At 40.1% G+C, this 17,916-nt stretch overlaps 1 protein-coding gene across 1 annotated transcript in view; it reads right to left on the reverse strand.

The window, feature by feature from the left end:
• Positions 1–1,379: 1,379 nt before the first annotated feature.
• The window catches only part of LOC139043198 (serine/threonine-protein phosphatase 2A regulatory subunit B'' subunit beta-like), a 55,626-nt gene continuing 39,089 nt past the window's right edge, over positions 1,380–17,916 (reverse strand). Inside the window, exon 4 of the mRNA XM_070503485.1 lies at positions 1,380–2,017. The gene's annotated coding sequence lies outside the window, so the exon portion shown is untranslated. The remainder of the gene's footprint in view (positions 2,018–17,916) is intronic.

Here is a 17,916-nt window from a genome sequence, read left to right on the forward strand (position 1 = left end):
ACAGGCCGGCTCTGCAGATGTCACGTCTGGTTATGCAACAGGTTTGGAGTTTTAGTTTATTTTTGGCTGGGATGGCGTGACAAAGTTTAATGTCTTGCATAAGCTTAACATTTCAAAAATTTTTAGCCTGAACTTTGTTACATCTAGGACTTTCCTGAAACTTTGACCTGATAATGAGGAGAAAGTGAACATTATTCAAAAGATGTAGGACAAGGAAGATAGGGAGAAAGGAGCATCAGTACTGAACCCTCCAGATCAATCTTCGCCCTCGACCTGATACAGTTATCAATGCTGCATTAGACAACCCGGCTCTGGGCAGTGAGCAGAAGCCTTTCAACGAAGACGTCTGGCTACTACATACAGTGTTTAGCATGGTTTCCCAATTGAAGGTTTCTGAATTTAATTTAACCTCACCGTTAGCCTCCCTTAATATCTGGCAGGCAAAGTGTTGCACAGTCTGGATAGAATCCTGCTGCAGGATTACCAGATTTCTGGACTATTAGTACTATTCTCTTTTAATGTCATCGTTGTGAAACAAAATGAACAACCTGAAAACTATATTTGCAAGTTAAGCTGCAGTAACCATTTACTGCCAAAACTAAACGTGACCAAAAACCTCTAAACATGACAAAACACACGCACACCACCCTACACCACACACACACACACACACACACACACACACACACACACACGGGCCAGGAGCCATAAGGCAATAGTTTGATAAATTATACTACTATCAAAATCATACAACTCCCAAACACAGAGGATACACACAAGAGACAGAAAGGATGTGGGTAAGAGGAATCCTCACTTACTACTAGGGAAAAGTATGAACTCTAGGAGACAACCACGCTGAAGAACACTTTACAATAGCCAGTAAGGAGGGTGCAGGACTCACAAACCAACAGCCTCCCTTGTAGACAGACACACTAGGGAAATCCTTGGACACGTGCACAAGGAGATATGTCAATGCAGCATTGTTTTTACTAAAGGAAAAAGGAATAATCTAAATGTTTATTAATTTTAAAATAGAAAAATATATTCATAAAAGGGACTACTATTCGGTAGTTAAAAGGAATAATCTCAATCTATATGCATCCACATGGATAAATTTTGAAGTCATAGTGAATAACCATGCTGAATTGCAGAATGATATGCACAGTCTGGTGCAATTTATAGAAACTTTATAATTTTAAAAAATTATATATATACATTTTTTAAAGAAACAGATCTGTGAAAAAGTATAAAACCATGGGAGTGTATTGTTTAAGGTGTTGTCAAAATCACAGGTGACTCCCTTGTTTAGGCCAAGCCCAATTTGGGTTCTTTTAAAAATAAGCAATGAGGTAGAAGTTTCAGAATATCCAAAGACTAGAGAGTATTCAGAAGTTTCTTTTACCGTCCTTTAATTCTTTCTGCAAAAACGTTCAGACATGAGCACATTGGTTCCATCAGCCTCCTCAGGAAATGTCTTCATTTTTCATGTGCCCGAGCAGATAGGAACGCCCCAGGCCCTCTGCCTGCAACCTTTCATAGAGGCAGACGTTAGAGCTTTGACCCCAGCTAAAATCTGCTCCAAAGTGGGCAGAAAGAGGTATTATGGCCTTTTTCAAATGAACCTCTCCTAGGGTCAAAATAAATTATTGTATAATATATAATATATCCAATCGCAACTCAACGACCTCCTTTGAGGCAAGTTTGACGGGCAGATTCTTCTCTGTTCTTTATTAGCAACATCAGTCAGAAGGTGGCACAGTTTGTGAACAGCTTCTCACGGGAACTTTGCGAGCCTCACTGTTGCAACGATGTGAACCTGGTCTCTCTTGGAAAGATGCTTGCAGATCCCGGGAAGGCTTACTTGAGAACAACTGTCCACAGACAATTCATTATTGCTGTCTTTTTTTCTTCTAAAAGACACAGGAAAATATTTAAACCTTTGGTGCATGTGAGGGGGTTTTCAGGTGTACAAAGGGTCTCCACAAATGATGCACGTCACCTTCGAGGTGGTGGTCACCTGTGGGGAGACGTGGAGAAGAACGGCATCAGTGAGAGTGGAAGAGAAGCTTCAGCTGTACCTGTAACATTTTATTCTTTAAAAAACAAAGGTGAAGCAAATATTGCAAAATCACGGTAACATTTTAAAACTGGATGGTGGACATATAGGTGCTATTATATAATTCTCTCCTGCTTTCTGTACACTTGAAATGTTATACTTAAAAAAATGATAAAGAAACAAAGCAATGCTGAAGGGTGAACAACAAACTTGGAAAAATATATTCAGAACATGTATGGGTGTGGGCCCTGTGGCCGAGAGGTTAAGTTCATGTGCTCATCTTTGGCAGGCTGGGGTTTGCTGGTTCGGATCCTGGGTGTGGACCTACACACTGCCCACCAGGCCATGCTGCGGTAGCATCCCACATAGAAGAACTAGAATGACTTGGAACTAGGATATACAATTACGTACTGGGGCTTTGGGGAGAAAAAAAATACAGGAAAATTGGTAACAGGTGTTAGCTTAGGGCCACTCTTGCTCACCAAAAAAAAAGGAAAAGCATACTTAAAAAAAAAAGGAACATGTATGAGAAAAGGGTCTATTTTCCTGATATGTAAAGACAAATCAATAAGGACAAGATAAATGACCCAAGAGAAAAATCTGTGGAGGATATGAATGGGGAATTTATAGAAAAATAGCTAATGAATTTATAAAATATATAGCCTAAATATATATGAATCTCTCTCCATGTGTGTCTATGTGTGTGTATACACTCATCAAACAAATGCAAATTGAGAAAACAATACTGCTTTTCACTATCATATTGGCAAAATTTCTTATATTTGGCAAAACACAGTGTTACTAATGGTGGAGAAGAAACATTCTCATGTGTTTTTGAGAAGACTGTATTGGTATAATCATTCTGGAAGGCAACATTTTTTACATTCCCTTTGAAAGACCAATTCCATTTCTAGGGTTTTTTCCCTTTGGATATAATTGCATGAATGCACACAGATATATGTATAAAGGTATTGTTTATCATAGTAAAAAATTGAAGAGAAAATAAATTTTCACCAGTGGAAGACAGATCAAATTGATGATGATACATCCAATTGCCGAATAGTCTGTATCAACAAATGAAGATCTCCACAATACAACATAAGTTTAGAATGAGCAAGTGGTGGAACCATGTATACAATACAATTCGATTTGCATGAAAGGCATGCGTTATACATACGTGTGCACCCAAATGTCTGAACGCAGCATCACAGTGATTACCTCCGGGGCATGAAACTGGAGGTTGGGAACAGGCAAGAAACCTTTTCTTTCCTCTTAGACTTTTATTGCATCAGTTAGGACTCTATGCTGCAAATGACGGAAAACGGAAACTCAACCTGCTCTAAGAAGTGGGTGGATTTGTTGGCTTAATGTAACTGAAAAATCTGGGGGGAGTTTCAGTTCATCTTGAATCACGGCTCTGCAATGTCACCAGGATGCTTTTCCTGGGTCATGACTTCATCTTTTGCGTATGTGAATGGTGTCCTCTAGGGGTGTGTACCTGATGGCCCTGATCATCTGGATAGCTCCCCTATCCATTACCAAAGGCAGGGGGGAATGCTTCCCTTTTCCAGAAGCCTCTACTTACTGGCTCTCAAGGGTTCATCAGTTCTAATTGGATTGTATACCAATCTTTGAATCAAACATCATCAATCGTGGCAACGGGCTTGTGGATCAATTCCAGGCAAACAAATTAACATAAAATGGAGTCTGGATGGTTTCCCAAAAGAAAGAGGGATGCTGGGCAGCAAAGAGCAAATATCCACTATTGCTAGATAATGTTTTCCCAAGGGCATGTAATTATCTGTCTGTCTATCTATCTATCTATCTATCTTTCTATCTATCTATCTATCTATTTTATAGTCCACTAGGGCCTAGACTCTGAGCTCCACAGGAAGGGACTATGTTTGTGTCACTCATTATCTGTCCTTTGGGTCTAAGACGGGTTCCTGGAACATGATAGGTGGTCAGATAATATTTGTAGAATAAAAACAAGATGAAACAACCTACATTGCAACCTGACTCCTAATCACTGTCTACAGATTAAGAAAACTTAGTCACAGAATGAGCATCCTCAAGGCTATCTTTCACAATATTTTCATCCCAAGTGATCAGAAGAGAGGCTGATGTAGTGAGAGAGACACAATTTTTAGGAGAAACACTGATGGCTCTTTTAAACATTTGCTGATACTGCTTTTTGTTGATAGAAATTATTTGATACATTGTGTGAATTCATTACTCCTGAACTATTGCAATAATGGTTGAACTCAGCTAATTCACTTACTCTATTGTTCAAATAGCTTAGGGTCAGGCTAATTTAAGACTTTTCTTCTTCTTTCTCTTCCCTTTCCTTGGCCCTCCTTTGGGTACTCCCCTCACCGGGCCACCGAGAACTGCTTCTGCCTGTGCAGCTTGCCACATATTTACGGTTGCCAGATAAAATACAGGATGCTCAGTAATGTGTGAATTTCAGATAAACAGCGCATTATTTTTCAGTACGTGTATGTCCCAGATATTGCATGGGACCAGATATTACATGGGGTATGCTTATCTAAAAGATTATTCATTGTTTATCAGAGTTCACATGTAACTGAGCATCCAGTGTTTTTATTTGCTGTAATTTCTTATTTTTATTTGCTAAATCTGGCAACTCTACACATAATGCCGGCTACCTGCAACTACTTTCAGTTTCCCAAAGGGTAAACCCCTGGGCTTTCTGGACCATGAAATAGCTGATTATTGGATTTTTACTTGTTAGTATGGCTCTTTTATACTTAAAGAGCAATCCTAAAGTAAACCCGTGTGTAACCACCCCCCAGGTGAAGAAACATAGCAGAACGATGCCAGTACCTTAGCGCCATCTGTGGTTCTTTCCTATATCAGCATCCTCCTCCCTCCCTTGAGGGGTAACGACTGGCTTTTTTCATCATTCTCTGGCATCTCTTTAGGTTTGCCACCTGTGTAAGCATGCATAACGATATAGCTCCTTTTGACTACCTTTGATAGTTTCTTTGTGACTTGTTTCTTTCACCCAACCTTGCACTTGTGAGGTTTATCCATGTTTATGAGTGCCGCTGTGCTTCCTTACTTGTCATTGCTGCACAGTGTTCCAAAATGTGATCATACCCATGATTATCCATCCATTGTACTGTTGTGCGGTTGATGGTACAGTTTTAACTTAAGTTGAAAATTTTAGAATGTTTTAAATTTATTGCAGGAAACTAAAATAACTACCATAAAATAGTTTCATACCGTTTAGGGAAATTTCTAATACTTAGTACTCCTCTGAAAATTTCTGTTGCTATATTCAATAATTGGGCAAAGTTTAGAGGCTTATATAAATTGGTTCTCATTTATATTCACAAATTGTTTTTTATTGTGGAATAACAGACATATAGTAAAATGCACAAATCTTAAATATATATCTTGATGAATTTTTACATATGTATATACCTGTGTAACCATCACCCAGATCAAGATCTAGAACGTTTCCAGCATCCTTTTACTATGACTGTCTTGCAGCTCTTTTATTTCCTGTTGCTACCTACAAGATAGCTGTCTGTCTAAATTTTTGGACATGCCCAATACAAGTCTGTATGATGATGGGTTTTGGGCTTTCAGGTGCACCACATGGTGAGTCTGCACAATGCTAAGTGGTTCCTTTAGAGAAGGGCTCAAGCCATTCGATTTCCAAAAGGAAAAGTGATAATACAGATGCTGATGGGGCTAACAAAGTAGATGAACTAATGTTTCTATTAAATAAAAAAATATTTATCTTCCAAAAGGAGGATTTAAGATCAGGCAGATAGTAACATCACATGTCTTTATAGTTAAATTGAACATATAACTCTCTGCTTGTGTATTTATCATATAAAGAAAAAACTGACTTATTGCAAATATTATCACCCACTAGCTGTAAAATGCCTTGAACCTGGTGATGTGTAGAAAGTATAAGAATAAAGTTACATGCAAGCAATTTATTCAAAACTTTGAACTTATTGATATATTTTTTATTACTATAATGTATTCTGTATACTGCTCTGTATTCTGACCACAAATTGCTGTGATTCCCCTCAGAATTATGCCACTCTCTAATGGCTACATAACAGCAATGTCTCTTAAAATATACCCAGTGGCACAGTGGTTAAGTTTGCACCCTCCACTTCAGCGGCCCAGGGTTCACCTGTTCGGATCCCGGGTCCAGACAAGGCACCACTTGGCAAGCCATGCTGTGGCAGGCATCCCACATATAAAGTAGAGGAAGATGGGCATGAATGTTAGCTTAGGGCCAGTCTTCCTCAGCAAAAAGAGGGGGATTGGCTCAGGGCTAATCTGCCTAAAAAAAAAAAAATATATATATATATATATATATACACTCTGAAATTTATTTATTTATTTATATTTTAATTGCAGTAACATTGGATTATAACATTATATAGCTTTTGGATGTACATCATAATATATTTCGAATTCTGTGTAGATTACATCCTGTTCACCACCCCAAAATTAATTATAGTCCATCCCCTCACATGTCAGCCTAATCACCCCTTTTGCCCTCCCCTCCTTTCCCTATGGCAACCACCAATCCAATCTCCATTGCTATGTGTTTGTTTGTCATTGCTTTTATCTTCTACTTATGAGTGAGGTCATACGGTATTTGACTTTCTCGCTCTGACTAATTTCACTCAGCAGAATACCCTCAAGGACCATCCATGTTGTCAGAAATGGCCATGTTTCATCATTTCTTATGGCTGAGTAGTATTCCATTGTGTATAAATACCACATCTTGTTTATCCATTCATCCCTTGATGGGCACCTAGTTTGCTCCCAAGTCTTGGCTATTGTGTATAATGCTGCAATGAACATAGGGGTGCATGCATCTTTATGCTTTTGTATTTTCAAGTTCTTTGGATAAATACCCTGCAGCAGAATAGCTGGATCATATGGTAGATCTATTCTTAATTTTCTGAGGATACTCCATACTGCTTTCCATAGTGGCTGCACCAGTTTGCACTCCCACCAGCAGTGTACAAGGGTTCCCTTCTCTCCACATACTCTCCAACATTTGTTGTTTCCTGTCTTGTTAATTATAGCCATTCTGACCAGAGGGAGGTGATACCTCATTGTAATTTTGATTTGCATGTCCCTGATAACTAATGATGTTGAGAACATTTTCATATGCCTGTTTGCCATCTGTGTATCTTCTTTAGAGAAATCTCTGTTCAGATCTTTTGCCCATTTTTTAATTGGATTGTTGGTTTTCTTGTTGAGCTGTATGAGTTCTTTGTATATTTTGGATACCAGCCCCTTATCTGGTATATGGTTTGCAAATATCTTCTCAATAAAGGAATACAGTCAAGTCGCAGGAAACAAAATCAATGTACAAAAATTAGTTGCGTTTGTACATACTAACAATGAAGCAGAAGAAAGAGAAATTAAGAATGCAATCCCACTTACAATTGCAATCAAAAGAATAAAATACCTAGGAATAAACTTAACCAAAGAGGTGAAAGATCTGTACACCGAAAACTATAAAACATTGATGAAAGAACCCAAAGAAGACACATAGAAATGGAAAGATATTCCATGCTCTTGGATTTGAAGAATCAACATCATTAAAATGTCCATACTCCTTAAAGCAATCTGTAGATTCAATGCAATCCCTATCAAAGTTCCAACAAAATTTTTCAAAGAAATAGAACAAAGAATCCTAAAATTTACATGGAACAACAAAAGACCCTGAATAGCCAAAGAACACCTGAGAAAAAAGAACAAAGCTGGAGGTATCACACTTCCTGATTTCAAAATATACTACAAAGCTACAGTAACCAAAACAGCATGGTACTGGCACAAAAACAGACACACACATCAAGGGAACAGAATCGAGAGCCCAGAAATAAGCCCACACATTTATGGACAGCTAATATTCGACAAGGGAGCCAAGAGCATACCATGGAGAAAAGAGAGTCTCTTCAATAAATGGTGTTGGGAAAACTGGACAGCCACATGCAAAAGAATGAAAGATCATTCCCTTACACCATGCACAAAAATCAACTCAAAATGGATTAAAGGCTTGAATGTAAGACCTGAAACCATGAAACTCCTGGAAGAAAACATAGGCAGTACGATCTTTGACGTCGGTCCTAGCAGCATATTTTCAAGTCACACGTCTGTCCGGGCAAGGGAAACTAAAGAAAAAATGAACAAGTGGGACTACATCAGACTAAAAAGCTTCTGCACAGCAAAGGAAACCATGTGAAATTTCTGAATGCTCACTAGAGATACGTTGTTCAGACAGATCTCTCCAGTATTTTACATTTTCAGCATGGGAAGGAAAGAGAACTCAAGCACTGAGAGTTTTAGTGAATCTTAAGGAAAAGTATTCACGTGTTAAATGAAATGATTTTGTGTGCACATGCAATACATGTTGAAGAGGAAGAGAGGGAAGAAGAAAGTGGATGGGCACTGAACAATGTTTTATTTCTATAAATGTGGAGCTTACAATTGAGAATCTCTTGCAGGAAAGATTCCAGGTCAAGATGTACGCTGTGACACATGATTAATCCCCACTCTCTCATCTCCCACTGAAATTCCAACACAGATACTTTTCAAAATCACAGAACTATATCTGTAGAAAACGATTACAGTCTCGTCAGTGTGCCAGAAATTTTGAGGACTACCTGGAAAATAGAAAGCAAATGGGTTGAAATTTCCTGTAAAAATCAAAAGAGAAGAAATTGCATCTCAGGACACCAAAGCCAAGCCAGGTTCTTTCTAGGAAGCCTCAGATAAGCTCTAGGCTCAGCATCAGCGGATTCAAAGGGAGGAGCTGGCTGTGGAGCAACCATCAGTGGAGTTCCCTCAAGATGCTTCCTCGTGAGAGTATTTGGGCCTGAGAGAAAAACCAAAGCCAGACTTGTAGTAATGTCAGAATTTAGACCCAAAAAAGCATTAAAACAAGATACTTTATAATATTAAAGGGGGAATTTGCAATGAAGGTATAAAATCTCTGCACCAAATAACATAGCATCAATATCGATCAAGCAACAACTGTAGGAGATGCAAGGAGAAATAGAAACCCACTAGAGATGGAGCCTTCAGTTCACCTCTCTCGATCTATTTTAGAGCAAGTAGACAAAAGTAAGAAAATAGAAGAAAGTGCAGTAATGTCTTCAAAGGTCTAGGGAAAGACTTTTTGAATTTAGCCTTATTGTTAATTAAGCATCAGGATAAAATGAAGACATCTGGAAATTAAAAAGTTACCATTCAGTGTCCCCACGAGAAAACAATTACTTGAAGTTCTTCAGGCCAAAAATGGGAAACCAAGACATCAGATTGTACATAATGGTGGCAACTAAGTACAACCAGAAAAAATAAAAGAAAAATTTAAGCAGCAAACTTTTAATGTCGTAGCCTTCAGTTTCCTTCTAAATTAGTTCAATCGCAATGTTTGGTTTGCGGTGAATAATACTTATGTAATCTTAATATTGTACATGCCGTGTATTGGTTTTCACTTTTGGGTGTCAAACAATGTCAAAAGCACAGAAGATTTAATAATTATATTACAGAACAGCAAGTAAATCTCATAAATCTTGGCAATTTAAAGATTACGTGGCAGGGTATCTCAGCCAACAAATTCAAGTGTATAAGAAATATCACTTTATTTTCTACATTTCAGTTTAATTTCCACCTCTGGGAAATATTCTCTTTCTCCCTCTACCTCTCTCATAAGACCTGCTTGATGGGAAATGTAACCACAGACATTCCTGGGCTTTCTCTGCCCTCCTGGGGTCCCACCAAGGTATGCAGTTGCCAAATATTCAGAGAGAAGGGCGCCCCCCAGGCTTCAGTGATCTGCACACCCGGGTAACCGGGAGCCTCCATGAATGACTCTTTGCAGCGCAGCAGATCTCTGCTCCTTTGGGGCTCCACGCGCGGCATGGGAGTCTCAGCTGAGGTTGGAACCCTGTGCTAGGGTCCTGCTTTCCCCAAATAGCTGACACCACTACCTTTTCTGAGGTTTGCCCCTCCTAGGGCTCCACCATGGAGCAGTGTTTGTTTCCCACGTAGCTTCTCAGCACCGCTCCGGCCCTCGCGGACCTCCGACGGGGGAGCCTCTCCTGCCCCTGCTCCTCCAGGGCCCCTGCGTCCTCCTGAACGTCGTGTGCTCCTCGCTGAGCTCAGGTGTGTGGACAAGTAAAACAGGCAAACATTTGACTGGCTAACTCTGCCCTCCTCCCTGCCCTGTGCCTCTCCTGAGGCAATAAAATTCACAGCATGTTACTGCTTGAATGGAAAAATGGAAAAGGGGAAACATGAATTAAGATCACACAGTATTTTTCAGACAATATTAACATAACTGAGAACAATAGGGAGGTAACTAGAGAGAAGAGGAGTAGAAGGGTAGTGTTCTTGCCTTTCATTGTGGATACTGAATCCATAGTAAATTTGATAAATCAAGAATTAAACATTTATATATGCTATTTAGAGTAAATAAGGCAATGACTAGAAAATAAAAATATAAACAATATAATCCAGAGGTGGAAGGGGAGTTAAATCATGATAAATTCTTAGTCCCTCAGAGTGGAATATCAATAGATTCTGTATAAACTTGATAAAACTTGAAGAAATATGATATAAAACTAAACTAAAAACTATTAACAGAGGTGATTTCTGGGAAATGAGTTAGGGCCTAGGGAGAAGAGGAGAAAACTGGGAAGAGGAGGGAGACTTTGTTATTTTCATTTTAAGCTTTTTTATTTTAATTTTTTTAATGATGCAATCCTTTTCTAACAAAAATTAGGTTAGTTAAAAATAAATGACTATTTTAACACACTGCCTCATCAACATTTATAAGACATACTTAATAAAGAATTCACACATTAAAATGTGCCTATGGGCACTAGGCCTTTACTTTAAAAATTCACTATTAAATTCCTTCCCATATTAGGAAGAGCTGCTAAAAAATCCACACCGAAAAACAAACCCCCTTAGCTTTATATAGATAAACAAATAATTTAGCCAAAAAGAAATACTTGAGAAACGACTAGAAGGAAACACTAACAAAAATTAGCAAGAGTGACAAGGCAATGGTAATGAGCACGCCGTCTTTCAAAAGAAGAAATCATTCAAAATATTTCTTTATCAGAGTCGCAAAAAAAATCATGTCCTCTGGTACAGTAAAACCACTTTAAAGATATATTCCAGCACCCTGCTAAATTCCATCAAAGTTCCTGTATGTAATCTCTATCAGTGCACACTACACTATATATTTACTCCTGAGATCTAAACTTCATGTAAAACTACACATCATCCTGAATAAGAGAGAGTGCAAGATGGCACAGGCAAGCACACAGACTCAGTGCCCTCTTCACAGTCTACTTTCCTTCAGAAGGTGGGCAAGTTCCTTTACCTCCAGCTCTTGTTTTTCTCCTCTGCCAATATGGAACTTCCAAATCGAGGTCTTATGAGGCTTTCCACATATGCCAAGAAGGAACCCAGCTACCAGGCAAAGAAGTCCAAGAGAGACCAAATGGAGAATCTGCTGGGGAAGGAAAGCCTAACCAAAGGGAGAGAATGGCCCCACTTGATAGTCAGCAACTGGGTCCACAAAGATGAGCGAGACGGCCGTGGATTCTCTCACTCTAGTGGGAGAATGAGAAGAGAGAATTAGAAAGGGGATCAATACCCATCCCAGCCAGTGCCTGGCCCTTTGAGCCAACCCAGCTGAGAACACAGACATGAAACACAGATGACTTCTTCCACTGAGGTCTGCCCAAATTCCTGACCCACTGAATCAAGAGCAAATAAAATGGTGGTTGTTTTATGCTGCACATTTTGGGGTAATCTGCTACAAAGGAATAAGTAACGCATATAGTCCCCTTTGTGTATTCTCATTCATGATACTGTTTGTGTCTTCTTTTTTTGATCAATCTTGCTAGAGTTTTATCTATTTTAATTTTTTCAAAGAATGAAGTTTTAACTTTGTCGATTTTCTTATTGTATCTTTACTTTCTATTTCACTGGTTTGTGTACTTTCTTTTACTATCTTTCTATTTTCTTTGACTTTACTCAGTTATTATTTTTCTAATTTCTTAAGAGGGACACATATTAATTTTAAGATTTTCTTCTTTTCTAATATAAGCATTTAAAATTTCTTTCAAAATTCCTTTCAAAGCACCTAATCCCACTAGTCTTGATTTGCTTCTTCATTATCTTTTGGTTTTAGACATTTACATTTTCCATCATAAGTTTCATCTTAAACCCAGAAGTTACTACACAGGGATTTTAAATTTATTTTTCGCTTTTAATTTCTAACTTTCTTGAGTCTATGCAGTTTGTTGAAGTTTTCTTCATGGCCTAGTGTGTGATCATTTGTAACTCCTCCATACGTGCTCAAGGAAAATATGTGTTCTCTGATTATTGAATGTCCATTCGGTCAAGTTGGTTAATTCTTTTGTTGAGATCTTCTTTATATCGTTGCTGAATTGTGTCTGTTTGGTCAATCAGTGCTGAGAGAGGTGTGTTGAATCACTCACGATAACGGCGGATTCATCATTTTTTCTCTGTAGTTCTGTAGATTTTTGCTTCATCAATAGTGAGCCTATTTTATTAGCTCCATACATGTTTAAAATTGCTCTAGCTTGGCGAATAGAATGTTTTATCATTGCACCATGACCCTCTCTGTTCCTAACAATGTGCCAGCTTTCTTTTGGAAAACTGCTTGGCAATTTCTTATAAAGTTAAGCATACCCAGAATGACCCAGAAATACCACATCTATATTTCCCCAAGAGAAATAAAACATGCCCACAAAAAAGACTTGTACAAGAATGTTTATAGCAACTGTTGACCTTAAACAGACAGTCAGTTATTTCTCCAGCAAAAATGGGTTTATGGGGGACCAGGAAAGAATTGCAGTTCAAAGTCTGAAACCATCTCGAGCCAGGTGCAAGTCGCTAGCAGCATGGAGGAGAAACTCTATTCTGGGAGGAAGAGCAAGTTGGGACGGCCATTGTAAACATGGAGTCCAGAGGTATAGCAGCGTTTCACTAGCTGAGTTGTGATAGTCTCTCATTGGCTGAGCTTCTTGGTCAAGAAGAAGTCTGTCTTCTTCCTGTTGGGCTCTGCTAGAAGGTAGGGTGTGAGAGCTCTGCCTTTGGGCCCCAAGACTCCAATTTAATGAAGTTTCTATTTATTAATTTCCACACAACTTTATTCATAATCGCTAAAAACGGAAACAATCCAGATGTCCAGCAATGGGTGAATGGGTAGACAAAGTATTCGATGGAATACTTTTCAGCAATAAAATCCAACTCCTGATCACGCAACAGTAGGGATGGATCTGGAAAGCATGGTTAGAGAAAGAAGGCCCACCTGGGAGAGGACCTACCCCCTTTATGTGTGTGGTGATGGAAATCAGAGCAGAGGTTGGCTGCCTAACAGTGGGCGCCTGGAAAGGGGATGAGGGAACTCTCAGTGATGGAAATACTCTGTATCCCGATTGGGTGGTGCTTACACAGCTGTTTACGTTTAGCAAAACTCATCAAATCACACACTAAAAGATCAATCCTTTCCACGGTATTTAAATTTTACCTCAATAAAAAGCGGATGGGAAAAAAAAAGCCTGGCGATGTTGGAAAGTAACGCTAAGCGATGTAAGGAGAAATCTGCGGTAGTAAACCCTTTTTAAAAAATATTAAGTGAAGAAAACGTTCCAATAAGCTGAGCTGTATTTGTGTGACTAAATAAGGACGTTAAAAAGCCCTGCAAACAGTGAATCCCTTCTGCTCCGAGGAGCGCTTTCATTTTTCCTCAGATGCTGGGGCCCTGGAGCTCCGGTCGGATTAGGGACCCTAACGCCTCACCTGCGCCCCGGCCCCGCCCCTCAGGCATAATCCCGTCGTACCCGCCCATCCTTTGAACCGTGCGTTCACCTTTCAATCAGTTCGAATAGCACAGGGAGAGAACCAATCGCAAGCCTCGTGGGAGAGAAGGGGCGGGCCCCTTTCCCGCAGGGGTTGCTCAAAGGCCCTCCAATCAGAGGCTGGGTGTGGGAAGTTCGGATTCTGGGCGGCTCAGGTGTAGGCGGCACTGCTCCGAGGCGGCGGCGGCGGCTCTCCAGACAGGGAGCGTTCCTTTCCTTTTGGTTTGACTGAGGTTTCACGCGACAGGCTGCCTGAGGAAGGTGAGTGCTGGGAGCTGGAGGAAGGGCGCTGGCTCGCCTCCTCCTAGAAGGTCTGGAAGGGTCTGAGGTGGGCAGTGGCGAGCTGGACGCCGCTTGGGGGAGGCTCCTCTAGGACCACTTACCTGTCCTTCCCGCAGCCGATGGCTCCGTCCTCCAGAAGAGTAAGTATTTGTTGCCATAATCTATGCAGCAGTCAGCGTTTCACCACTGGGCCGTGATTGGCCTCTGGGGCGGGACGATGCTTAGCATCCTTGGCCCCGACCTTCAATTCCAGTAGCTGCTCCCAGAGCCAGCGACAACTAAACCCGCCCTGGTTGGGAACCTCTAGGCAAGCAAGACGAAGGCATTCTAGACTTTCAAGCTGGAAGAAACTCCACTCAGCCAAGAGGGGAACTTAGATGTCCTGTATGTGAAGAGCCAGGCTGCGGGGCTTGAGATCCCAGCTCCAGCGCCTGTTGGCAGTTCTCTCCCTCACCTGTGTAACAGCGATGACACTAACCACCTGTGCTGGTTTAGGTGACAATTAAACACGCCTTTACTATTAACTCGAGCTTTTGCACACACCCTGTCTCTCTTTGTGGAGCATAGTCCTATGCAGTATTTTAAAATAACTAATGGTTTATTGTTTAACATTTAGCACATTAATACTTGCAGGAGGTGGCAAGTCAAATAGTAGAGGAGCATGCTTACTGAAAAGTAGAGTCCTTTGTCACTTCCCCTGGGCTCTTACAGGAGAATGTTATTAGCATCCAGGTCAGAAGAATTCTCATTTTTTATATACTCTGTTGATTGCTTAAAATCATGTAACATTTTAATGGGTTGCATTTCTTGTGCAGATTTTTCTTTTATCTGGAGTTTTCTAGTGGACTGTCTCAGTTATTCTTGTTGTTGAAGAGTATAGTGTGCTTAGAACTTTTCTATCTTCCTATTGCAGACCTTCCCCTTTTTCTTTCTTTTTTTTTTCTTTTGAGCCAGCAACACTTGTGGAGAATCAGTCATCTTTCTCCCATTGGGCTTGGTTCTTTTCTATACCAGCTGCATAGGTGACTCCCTTAGACTTTCCACTTTCCTTTATTCTTTTCCTCATTTGAATGAAGGATTTCCTGGAACACATGGCATCCTGTTTGTTGTCCTTCTCCCTTGTTTTGCTTGAACACGTTCTCAAGAATCTTTCTAAGAAAAGAGTATGGGCCAGGTAAACAATATGATTTTTCACATGGCCGAAAATAATTTCATTATGCCCTCAAATGGCAAACTATGGTTATCCTTCTGTATCACCATGGTAGTTCTTCTAAAATCCCATCTTTTGCTCAATCTTGTATATCCAACTGCCTGCTTATCATCCCTGTCTGTCTAATAGGCATCTCGTGTGTTTGGTTTGTTTTGTTTTTTGGCTTGAGAAAAAATGCCAGGCTGCCTGCCTTCATCACAGGGAAAGGTTAGGAAACGATTCTGTATACTGTCCTTCACTTACTTTCCCTATTCTCTCCTTTCCTTCACTCTTGTCACTTTGTAATGCTGTGCGGTGAGCCTAGAGCCTCTTGTTTGTGTTATGGCCCACAGCTTCCTGGGCTTCACTTCATCTGTCAAGCAAGGCCCTATGTAGAAGCCCAAAATAGATCGTACTATCTTTTGATAACTTTCTTCCCACTCTGCAGTGTCGTATATTTATTCCATTTTGTACTGAAAATTTTTTATTTCAGAATGCTCTGAGGTGGGGCAGGAGGTGAACTGGAATCTTAATTTTTTAAATAATATGAAAATCTATATAAGTTGTCTACCTTTCTTTTCCCTGGCAGGATGGCTGCATCACATTTTGCCAGTCAACTGAGAAAGGATTTAAGTATTGAGATGATTAGAACTAAAATTGCTGAGGAGAGTTTTCTCTCTCAGAAAGCAGACAGATATGATAAATATGAACGAAAAAGACACTCTGGTTTGACGGATGTCAACCTTCCAACCTTGGAAGGTAGAAATCTTGAATTAGAGGAGACATCTCAAGAGCCTATTCCAGAAGAGATGAGTGTGAGGCAAAGTAAGTAAAGAGCTATTGTAATTTTAACTGCTTTGAAGAGGGGAAAAAAGTTGGTTTAATACCTGAGGTTAAAAAATCCTTGACCAGGGGCCAGCTGGGTGGTGTGGTGGTTAGGTTCACATACTCTGCTTCTGCGGCCCGAGGTTTGTGGGTTCGGATCCTGGGCGTGGACCTACATACTGCTCCTCAAGCCTGTGGCAGCATCCAGCAAACAAAATAGAGGAAGCTTTGGCAACAGATGTTACCTCAGGGACAATCTTCCACATCAAAAAAAAAAAAAAAAACTTACCAGAAGAATGGAGTTTTGAAATACCATTCTAAATAACTTGATATTTTCTATGACTAAATACTTCCTATTTAAGGTAAGGGCTGTGAAAGTTCCATTCGCTTGTGGAGTGTTGTAAGTTCTGACTTCTGGAGTTTGAATAAGATAAGTGTTGACAAGATTAATTGATAAGGGACATTAAAATAGAAGTTTTGTAGCTAAATCAGGTCTCAAGTTGTTTAAATGTTCACTGCTTCAATTTTGTCATTTTCCAGGACCAGTGAAATATGCAGCCCAAGGGCCTTCTTTACAGGGAGACCAGCTTTACTCTGAGTGACATGAGAAGCCATTATTGGATTAGTGTGTTTATAATCTGCTTTATGTTTTAAAGCATCACTTACGGATGGTAGGGTGACCAGCATGGCCTCCAGAAGACCAGCTGGGAGATAACTGCAATAATTTAGCTCATGGTTGACCACAGTGGGAACGGCAACCCTGGGTGGTTTCATTCTGGTTACATTTTGAAGTTTGAACCAATAGGATTTCCTAATAGAGTGGATGTAGGTTGATAAAGAAAAGTCAGGATGGTTCTAAGGGTTTTGGCCTGAGCAACTAAAAAAATGGAGTGGCCATTTACTAAGTTGTAAAATACTGAGAGAAGAACTTGCCATCTATAGATGGCAAGTCAGGGTGCTGTCTAGTATGGTCTGATGATGTGAAATATAAAGCTGGGCTGTTTTAGTGAAGAGGAAGAAATAATTGAGAAACAGCAATGAGGGACCACCCCCCACCCCGGCCCGCTTCAGGCCCAGTGATATGACCTTTGTGGGAGAAGAAAACAGTCAACCACTTGAGAGGACAACTAGGGGAGCGTTGTCTTCAGGGGAGAGCCAGGTTACGGTTAGATCAAGAGATGAAGGGAAGAGGAACTTCAGGGAAGTTGAGGATATAGGGGTTTCATCGATGATTAACCACTTCATCATCTGAGCTTTCGCATCTTCTGTTCTCTGCCTGGATTATTTCTTTTAAACAACTTTATTGAGGTAGAATTTGCATACCATAAAATTCACCCATTTAAGTAAATGCCTTTTGTTTAGTAAATTTACTGAGTTGTGCAGTCATCTCCCTGGATTATTTTAAACCCTCACCCAGTGGGCAAACGCACTCTCATTCTTCAGAAACCTTCTCGGGTATTCTCTCTTCTGACAAGCCTTTCCTGACCTCCCCAGACAGGTTTATACTGATTCTCGATTGTGCATTCTCGTAGTCTTCATTCCATGCTAAACCAAATTGAAACTGTGCTCATCTCCCCCACGATACTGTGAGCCCTTCAGGGGCAGAAATTCTCTTATTCTTACTTCCTAAAAATGTCTGGTAC

Source organism: Equus asinus, unplaced genomic scaffold (genome assembly GCF_041296235.1).
Source record: "Equus asinus isolate D_3611 breed Donkey unplaced genomic scaffold, EquAss-T2T_v2 contig_193, whole genome shotgun sequence".
Taxonomy (NCBI): Eukaryota; Metazoa; Chordata; class Mammalia; order Perissodactyla; family Equidae; genus Equus; species Equus asinus.